This window comes from Eptatretus burgeri, chromosome 2 (genome assembly GCF_056783735.1).
Source record: "Eptatretus burgeri isolate ZD-2024b chromosome 2, Ebu_testis_v1, whole genome shotgun sequence".
Classification (NCBI taxonomy): Eukaryota; Metazoa; Chordata; class Myxini; order Myxiniformes; family Myxinidae; genus Eptatretus; species Eptatretus burgeri.
The window spans coordinates 67,623,718-67,633,717 of NC_140962.1; the positions used below are offsets into that span (position 1 = coordinate 67,623,718).

Below are 10,000 nucleotides of genomic sequence, written 5' to 3' on the forward strand. Positions count from 1 at the left end.
ATTGGATTGGCCTTTAGTGCTGAACTTGCTCCTGGCTGTTGTGCTGTCTGCTCAGGTTGAGCCAATACGCTGCATGGAAGCCATGGCCTGAAGCTCAGCAGCTCAATCCACTAACCCAAGAGGCTTGATAGCAATCTCTGATCCTCAAACTCCATCTCCTGGCTCCTTGACCACATCTCTGATTACTCACCAATGTCTTCCAAGTCTTTAGCATCTTCTCTGGCCCTCGACTAACAATCTGAGACCAAGCCCTCGTTTTATTATTAATTGATAGGAATGGAGGATAATGTAATAGTTCCACTTCATTATCCCCACCTGCTCATTATGCACTGCCAGAATAACTTCCAGCTGCTCAGGGTACATCCTCTGCCCGTGCTGTCCCGGGTGAATAAAAGGATAAATGCAAGCCAATGCATCTCAACTGATGCTGTTGTGGGTCATGGTCTTTCAAGCTGGGAACTTCAATATCTCAATCTCAATTATCTCAAAATAGATCTCAAAACAAAGAAAAACGTACAAAAAACACACTCAAGCAAATAAAGACTAAAACGACATAACAGACAATTTTAAAACAAACTAAAAGGGCACTCAGTCGAGTGCATACCTCCGCCACGCAATGCCTGATCCACGACATATATCGGGCCCATTATATTTGTGAAATATCATGCTACACATTACTATATCATTTTTGGCCCTATCTCTCAATGGTGAAGAATCACTTTAAATATTAAATAATTCTCGTATCCAGATCTGGATTCGGATCTTCACCAAAATCGAAACAATTTGTCCTTCCCAGACACGTAACCTGTCCACCAAGTTTCATTCGAATCCGTCCACAACTTTTTCAGATATCATGCTATATATTAGTTTAGCCCGATCTCTCAATGGTGAAGAATCACTTTAAAAATTATCAGATCCGGATCTTCACCAAAAATGAATTAATTCTTCAATGTCACACATGCAACATGTCCACCAAGTTTCGCCAGAATCCGTCCACAACTTTTTGAGATATCGTGCTATATATCGTTTTGACCCCATCTCTCAATGGTGAAGAATTACATTTAAAAATGTAGTAGTCTGATCCGGATCTGGATCTTCACCAAAATCTAATCCGTTCATCCTTGTCACACAACAAACCTGTCCACAACATTTCATCCTGATCCATCTATAACTTTTTGAGATATCCTGTACACAAACAAACAAGAAAAAGACATCGTGCAGAGCCTGGGACTTGCAAATTCCACCCCCTTCTCCAAAGGTTGCCATGGATGCATGAAATCGTCAATTTCATTAAGATTAAAATTTGCAATCTTAATCAAAGTCAAGGTCAATCAGATGAAAATTGATTATTTTTCAGATTGAAATTGATGATTTTGGAAGTCTGACCTTGGGTTGACCTTTGACCTAATAACCTCAAAATAGTTGGTTTCCAAATTCAGGGATGCACTATGCAGTTGCTGCTTAATTCTCAGGTTAATCAGATGAATACTGACGATTTTTCAGATGAAATTTGATGATTTTAGAAGGTTGACCTTGAGTTGACCTTTGACCTTTTGACCTCAGAAATAGTTGGTTTCCGAATTCAGTGACGCAATATGCAAATCGTGTTCAAATTCCAAGTCAATGAGATGAAAATTGACGATTTTTCAAATAAAATTTGATGATTTCATAAATTTGACCTCAAGATGACCTTTGACCTTTGTCCTCAAAATCAATATGCTTCTCAGTTGGGACTACCTCGACAACTTGGTAAAGTTTCATGACGATTGGTTTAGAATTGTGACCTATAGGTGACAAACAGACAGACACGGGTGAAAGCATAACCTCCTTCATCGTCGGTGGCGGAGGTAATAAACATTCATACATTCTGAACCTGAACAAAATAAAGCATATTGTCCAATTGTGTGATGATTCCCTCAGCTCATAAGAACACCACAATATAATTAGGATTGAAACCAATTTCCATCAGTAATCCTAGAGCCAGTGGAGGGGCTTGTGTACACACACACACACACACACACACACACACACACACACACACACACACACACACACACACACACACACACACACACACACACACACACACACACACACACACACACACACACTAATAAAACGATGTGAGATTAACAAGAGACAAAGCCACTATCTTTGAATGTGAAATTGAAACGATTTGACGAAATATTTGACAAAATGATTGTCTCTCTGGGCCTTGAACATGGATATTGGTTGGAGCTTGTCATCTCAAAACGCTTGAAGTCATCTTTGTCAAAAATAAAAGGCTTTTTCATGACACCTGCAGCTGTTGTGTTCTTCGCAATGACCTCGTATTTTAACTTCCCTTCTCCTCGCCCGCTCTTCATGTCTGCCCTCCCATCCACCGGCTGTCATCTGAACTCGTAAGGATAAAACATATGCGAATAAAAATGTCTATTTCTGCACCACCCACCTTCCTGCTCGTAGAAAATGAACATGTTGTGAGCGAACAGAATGAAGAGCACAACCACTGCAGCATTTCCCTTCAGCAATCACGCCACCTGCACCACACCAAAAGAACAGTCAATGCAAGTCTCACAATTATTATGGGAAGTCAAAACTATTTTTCCCCTTGGAAAAATATATTCAGAGCCAAACACATGACTTTTATTTCAATGGCATCAAGAAACGCACTCGTGGGTGCTGTGACTGTTTAGTATGATTTGTCTACATGGAGGGAGGGGTCCAAATTTTTATCTTTTCTATATCCTTTTATTTCCAAAACCAAGCAACATTTTCTACAGCGCACATGGATGAGGTATATATTGTTGTCATGTGGCAAATATATTGTTGCGGGCCGGGGTCCGGTGGCGAGAGCGACCACGAGGTGGGTGAAGTTACGTCGTCTCCCACCAGACTCCTGGAATTGTAGGCCGTCGCTTACGGATAATTCCGTGATGTGGCGGGTCGCTTAACCCAATGGTTCACAACCTGGGAGTCGCGACCCCCCAGGGGGTCACGAGATTGTTTTCGGGGGTAGTGGGAAGGTTGTCAAAACAAATAAACAATCAAATATATAATAAAGAAATTCATAAATATTTTTTGAAAATGATTTTTTAATTAAATCTCCCATACCAATGTTATAATGTAGTCATTATGAAACAGATTTGAGCAGCAAGTGAAGTGTGTGTGTGTGTGTGTGTGTGTGTGTGTGTGTGTGTGTGTGTGTGTGTGTGTGTGTGTGTGTGTGTGTGTGTGTGTGTGTGTGTGTGTGTGTGTGTGTGTGTGTGTGTGTGTGTGTGAGAGAGAAAGAGAGAGAGAGCGCGCACAGCACAGTGGCGGGTGCTGAAAGTCAATGTTAGCGCTAGCTAACTACTTCAAGGTGGCTGAACATGGATCGGTGGCTTGTCAAAAAAGGTCTGCCTGCTCAAGATGTGGACCAAGACGACACATGTGAAGGTGGGCCAACTGTTACGAGTTCAACTGAAAAACGTAAGGCGCCGGCGGCAGATTTGGCCTCCACCAAGCGTCGGAAATATCAGACTGACTTTCTGCAGTACGGATTCACATGCCTAGCCAAAAATGAAGTGGAATATCCACAGTGTGTTCTGTATTCAGAAGTGCTTGCTCACGAAAGCTTGAAACCAGTGAAATTGAAGAGACATTTACAAACCAAACACCCATCCTACATTGACAAACCATTAGATTTTTTTCGTTGTAAGGAGGGAGAACTACAGAGCCAAAAGACGACTGTAAGTGAGCACTCTACAATCCCCGTCAAAGCCCTATTGGCTTCATATAAAGTGGCATACCTGGTTGCTCAATCCAAAAAGCCCCATACTATTGCAGAGAACTTGATCCACCCAGCAGCGATTGCAATGACCAGAGGTATGCATGGTGAAAAAATAGCTAGCACACTTGAGACTATTCCACTGTCTGATGACACAATGGCGAGGCGCATTGGTGAAATGGCCAACTACATTAAAGAGCAGCTCATTGATCGAGTGAAGAAAAGTGGAAGATTTTCCATCCAAATTGACGAAACAACGGATCACGGCTCATTAGAGTTGAGGATGTTCTTCGTGTTGCAGTCTCCAGCTTAAAACCAAGAATACAGCCACTTTGTTCAAAGAAACAGGCCCAGCCATCCCACTAACATGAGTAAGTGAATACTATCTGACAATACAAGCCTGTGCCTTCACAGATATAACTGTTAAAAAAATAATTATTCTGTTCAATTATTGTGAGTCAGTATTAACTGAATTATTGTGTTCAATGTGAAAAAAATGAAACTGAAAACCCATTGAGAATCGTTGTTATAAAGGGGAAAATGCAAAATGAGATGAATGATAATAATAGGCTACAAGCCTACAACAGGCATAACTGTTATAAGAACTGTGAATGAACTGAGAATAATAAGCCTGTAGGGACACTGAAAGGTATTTGCACTGTGCTTAAAGCTGTTTTGCAGGCCCAGCTATACGAGAATGAATGATAATAGCCTATTGCCCCATCAGCTTGTAAAGCAGTCCTGTTGCCTCCTTCACAATGAGTTGTGCTGTCGGATCTTGAATAAAACTTAAAACTGTACTTAAAGCCAAATTGATTTAGTTTTTGTTTTGTTCTTTTGTATATTTTTCGTCAGTAATGCAAGGTTTGTGTACGTCTGGTAGCTGTCATGTGTGATAGTAACCTCTGTCTGCAGCAGAGGGTCGCTCAATCTTCCAGTCTGTGTCCCGTGCATAAATAGGCTATATACTGCTCTTTTTGATTACAGAAGCCTTTTTTATGAATGTGGCTGGCTGTTTTTACTGTGTTATACATCAGAGTATAAATAATTAATTTGTGATTTTAGTTTAGTTTAGTTCTGTTTAGTTTTAACAGCTGGCAGTACCTAGGCGTTGACCAATGTGTTCCAGGCACTGTGGATTTTTTATGCGCTCCTTGACGTCACTGCAGTGTGTTTCAAGTGTGAGTTGGGAGGGGGGTTGCGAACCCCAACTTAAATTTTTTGGGGGGGGTCGCGGCTCCAAAAGGTTGAGAACCACTGGCTTAACCGACCATGGATGCCAATACCTCAACCGCATAGCGTACGGTCTTCCTGCCAGGTGTAATAAGTTTACCGAATTAACCACGCGGTTTTAACTACCGAGGAACCACACCCTCGGTACGCCTTGCCCGAACCGGATCACTCGACCAACTACGGTAGAGTACCAACTACCAACTCCGGATCGGAAGCAGCCGAGCAGAACTGCCAAGAACGTACTGGCCAAGGCCAGAGCGGTTTTCGAAAGGGACGGTCGGTCCGTTATGGATCACATTTCCGCACTGGCAAATGATGCAAGGAAATCCCTAGGTAATCAGGAGTCTCTTCTGGGAGTGTTCCTCGATATCCAAAAGGCATACGATTCAGTCTGGAAAAATGGCCTCCTTTATAAACTGAGTAATCTCGGGGTCAATGGCAGAATGCACGATTGGATTGGTGACTTTTTATCTGATGGAACATTTCAGGTGAGGGTTGGCCTGAGCCTCTCCTCTTCGTTTCATTCTGAAAAGGGCATTCCCCAGGGAAGCTGCTGAAGCCCAACACTCTTTAGTATTATGATAAATGATGTTGCCTCCATCCGCAAGCTCCAGAGCAAGTTATTCCTGTTTGCTGACGACATTGCTATGTGGATTCGGTGTAAAAATCTTGCTACTTCGAGTAAAAAACTCCAGGGCGATATCCGGCTCGTGGAGGAATGGGCCGAAGACTGGGGTTTTAAACTATCAGCTGACAAGTCCAAGTTTATCATATTTTCCCGTAAGAAGAAAACGGATGACATAGCAATGGTAATTAATGGTACTTGCATCCATCCATCTCGAGTGGTGTCTTTCTTAGGAGTCACCTTTGATAAGCGACTAACCTGGACCCCGCAGGTGAAGGAGCTGATCGGTAAATGTGCCAAAGGCATACATTTATTACGTTGTCTCTCTGGAAGAGAGTGGGGAGCACATCGTGACAGTCTTCTCATGATATACAAAGCTAAAATTCCTTCCCACCTGGATTACGGATGCCTGGCTTTCGGTGATATGGCCAAGAGCAACCGAAAAAAACTTGAGACTGTCCAGTCAAAAGCCCTTCGTGTATGTTTAGGTGCTTTTACTAGCACTCCAGTGTCTGCCCTTCTGGTGGAAATAGGTGAGATGCCCTTGTCCCTTCCTGGGAGATGCTGAGAATGAAATATTGGGCGAGATCCATTTCTTCTGGGGACAGCCATCCTGGCAAATCCTTATTTGAAAATTGTTGGGAATACCTGAAGTTAGACAACAACTCTGCTTCCTTGCCTCTTGGCCTGGCCTGTATCAAGTTAGCCAAGGAAATGAAGCTGGGCTCCCTTTCAGTCAGCCCCCAACATAAAGTCCCCATTTGGCCCCCCTGGACATTCGAACCCCTCCGTCTCCGCATGGATCTCTGGGGAAAAATGGATTCAGTAAATCCTGTGGTAAAGCGCAACCTGGCTATCGAGTTTATAAATGCAAGTTGGAGTCAATCTTTGCATATATATATATATATATATATATATATATATATATATATATATATATATATATATATATATATATATATATATATATATATATGCGGATGGGTCCAAAGAACCCTCTCGAGGAAGGACAGCGGCGGCGATATGTATCCCCAATGCCCGTGTGGTCAGGGCTTTTCGGTTAACCGATCATCTTTCAGTTTTCTCGATGGAACTATTTACAATCATCCTAGCTATGGAATGGATAATTGAGTTCAGTCCTCTTAGTGCAGTTATCCTTTCGGACTCGCTTTCGGCATTACAGGCGCTGGAATCTTTACAGGGTGGCTGCAGGTATGACTTGGTCCTAGAACCTTGGCATTTGTATAACATCATGAACTGGAGGGGTCTGGTGGTGGATTTGTGCTGGATCCCTGCTCATGTGGGCATCGGGGGGAATGAGGCCAGTGACCTTGCGGCAAAGCAGGCCCTCAGAATGGACAATGTCACCCAAATCCCCTTGGGACCTTCAGAAATCATTAGTCTGGTCAAGGACCGTATTGTGGGAAAATGGCAATGTTAGTGGGACTCCTGCACAAAGGGAAGATTTTTCACAAGGTGCAGTCGGAGGTGGTTCCGCTTGTTAAGCTCCCCAGGCTCTCCCGGAGGGACCAGGTAGTGCTTTGTAGAATAAGACTCGGACACTGTCACTTAAATGCATACCTCCAGAGAATTGGATGTCACCCAACGGGGTTCTGTGATGTGTGCAGAAAACCTGAAGATTTAAACCACTTATTTCTAAATTGCCCTCTCTATGGGGAATCGAGGCAGCGTCTCGTACGGCGTGTAAGAGTTATGGGGATAAGGGTGTTGGACCTGCAGGTGATGCTGCGGCGGATGAACTGGAAGCACCTCAACTCTGTAAGGCGGTATTAAAATTCCTGAAGGAATGTGGGAGACCTATTTAAAATGTATCTGCCTTTGAAGGGCTATGGCTGTAGGCGGTTTTGATCAGATTCTGGTGCGTGGCGTGGATAGAGCCTCGTGGCTCTGACAGCGCCATTAAACCCTCAACCCCCCCCCCAAAAAAATTTGATTTTCAACTTCCGGTTCCGGTTCTTGGGCGATGGCGGCGGTTCCTCTTCAGGGTCTCTGCCGACTTCCTCAAAGCTAAGTTTTCTGGTTGTTTTTGTTACGTTTTTGCTGTGATTTCGTTATCTCTGTGTTTATTGTGTGTTTGTAGTTTGGTCTCGTGTTTAAAGTTATGCTAATTGTGGAGTTTTCGACGTCTTTTCATATTCGGTTTCCTTGAGGCCTACCCTTCTTCCCATCTATGTGCGCGATTGTATTTTATCCTTATTACCAGCAGTTTTTATGTTCTCCACTTTTCCCTCCACCCTCCTTCTATCCCACTCAACTCTATCCTCTGTTTCATGTCTAAAAATATTTTAAAAAAAAATAAAAAAACACCTTTTCCCTTCCATTAAACCCCACGTTACCACGTTACTTCCTGTACCGACTCTTGTTCCTCCTTCTGCTGCCGATCTGCCATCTTCTATTTTTTGCAGACCCACATTCACCATAGTACACCTTCACGATATTTTCTTCAACCTTTCCTTTACCTAATCTTACCTAATCTTTAAAAAAAAATTAGAATCGGAATCTTTATCTTTATCGAAAATTAATGAAAACGGTCTCTTAAAATGTCACTTCCTCTTTCACGTGTGTGTGGTTCTCAGTAGTCTCTATATTAATACTGAAGGACCAATTTTGTGCTCCTCCTCGCGGTCGCGTCATGTTTTTCTCGGTACTGTGTGACCTGGACTGAAAGAAACTTCGTACCTGAAAGAGTGCATCGCACATCGTGGCAATAGTCAACTTTCAACTCGGAAGGAGAATAAACACTTTTCGTTTTACATTCGTTTACATAGCGACGTGTGACGTCACCGCTGAGAGGCGTAAGGACGTCATGACATCATCGGTCGTTCGCTGATGTCATTACGTCTGTCGCCGAAGGACCAATTTTGTGCTCCTCCTGGCGGTCGCGTCACGTTTTTCTGGGTACTGTGACCTGAGAAGTTTTGACACTGTGTACGTCAAAGTAGACACGTACACAAATCAGGGGACTTCTTCACAAGGAGTAGTGTACACCAAAAATGTCGTGTACAAGGACGTTTTGTAGGCCTCATGAGGTAAGGCCTTGGAGTACATCGACTGGGATCCGGCTCTTACGAGGGCCGCCACTGGTTGTCATACTGGGCTCATGGAACGGAATCCGTCCGTGACGGGGTTTCGGCTCGTGAATAATAATGGTCCAAGTGCCGATCCCCAGGGTACCCCACGACTTGCATCCTCCCAGTCTGACATCCTACCGGTCACAACTACTTTTTGCTTCCTATCACCATGGCGGTTTTCAATCCAGTCAGTTACCCGACCAAGCACTCCACAAGCCTTCACCTTATCCACCAGCCTTGTATGTGGTATCTTATCAAATGCCTTCTGAAAGTCGAGATGCACTGCATCCATTACCCCTCATTTACCCAATCAGAAACTGCTTCATGGAACCCGAATAAAAATATTTAACTTTACCTCCCTTTAATCCGTGTTGACCGACTGCATTTAATTACTTTAAATTTACTTGAATGTTTCCCAATCTTTTCCCGAATTAACATCTCCAACATTTTGTTGGAGTTAAACAAACAGGTCCATCGTTCTCTGATTCAAAGGTGTGTTTGAAACAGAGGTTATCAATTATCTCTCACTCACTTGCATGCTAACCCTAGTCAAACGATTTCAATTGTGGAGTCCTCAAAGGTGTTGATGAACAGTATGGACGACATTGTCCCCGAGTTGTAGCAAGACCTTAAAGGCACCTGGGATTCTGACCAGCCAATATTTTTCATTGGTCTGACCCTCACAGACTTTCATAACTGCACAAGCCAGACTGTCAAGTATATGTAAAACAGGATCAAAATATGGCCCGGAGATGAAAAATGAGTTTGAGATCCTCAGACGCAAGGCCGATGAGGAAAAAGGCAAAGGAATGAGCCATTCCCACCAGTTTGTGACGAGCATCCGGTCCATTGCCACAGCCCAAGGACGGAGGAGAGATCATGATCTGGGGTCTCCAGACCCCCTTTTTTCAGCGCTAACTCTCAATGACTCCTCCATTACACTTCACTGCTGAACCCTGTCACGAACACATCGTTGACATTTGACAATATCTTACACATACTAGCTCATTCCCACTTCCTGCCTGATTTTTTTTTATTTGTTTAAGCATATGTCTGATTCCTCTTGTCACTTCGCACCTTCTCTGTTGCCTGTCATGTTATGGGATTACAATTGTGAACTTCATTTTCTGATTTTCCTCTTCTCTTCTCTCTCTCTCCTCTCTCTCTCCTCTCTCTCTCTCCTCTCTCTCCTCTCTCTCTTCTCTCTCTTCTCTCTCTTCTCTCTCTTCTCTCTCTTCTCTCTCTTCTCTCTCTTCTCTCTCTTCTCTCTCTTCTCTCTCT

General features: G+C 43.3%; 1 long non-coding RNA gene across 3 annotated transcripts in view; it reads right to left on the bottom strand.

Moving 5' to 3' along the window:
* The window catches only part of LOC147032223 (uncharacterized), a 100,877-nt gene that overhangs the window by 81,530 nt on the left and 9,347 nt on the right, over positions 1 to 10,000 (bottom strand). For 2 of the 3 annotated variants that reach the window (XR_015055089.1, XR_015055087.1), the window contains exon 1: positions 2,453 to 6,475. This is a non-coding gene — a long non-coding RNA (uncharacterized LOC147032223). Of the gene's footprint in view, positions 1 to 2,452; positions 6,476 to 10,000 lie in introns of those variants that run through there. The other variant, XR_015055088.1, reaches the window with a different exon arrangement.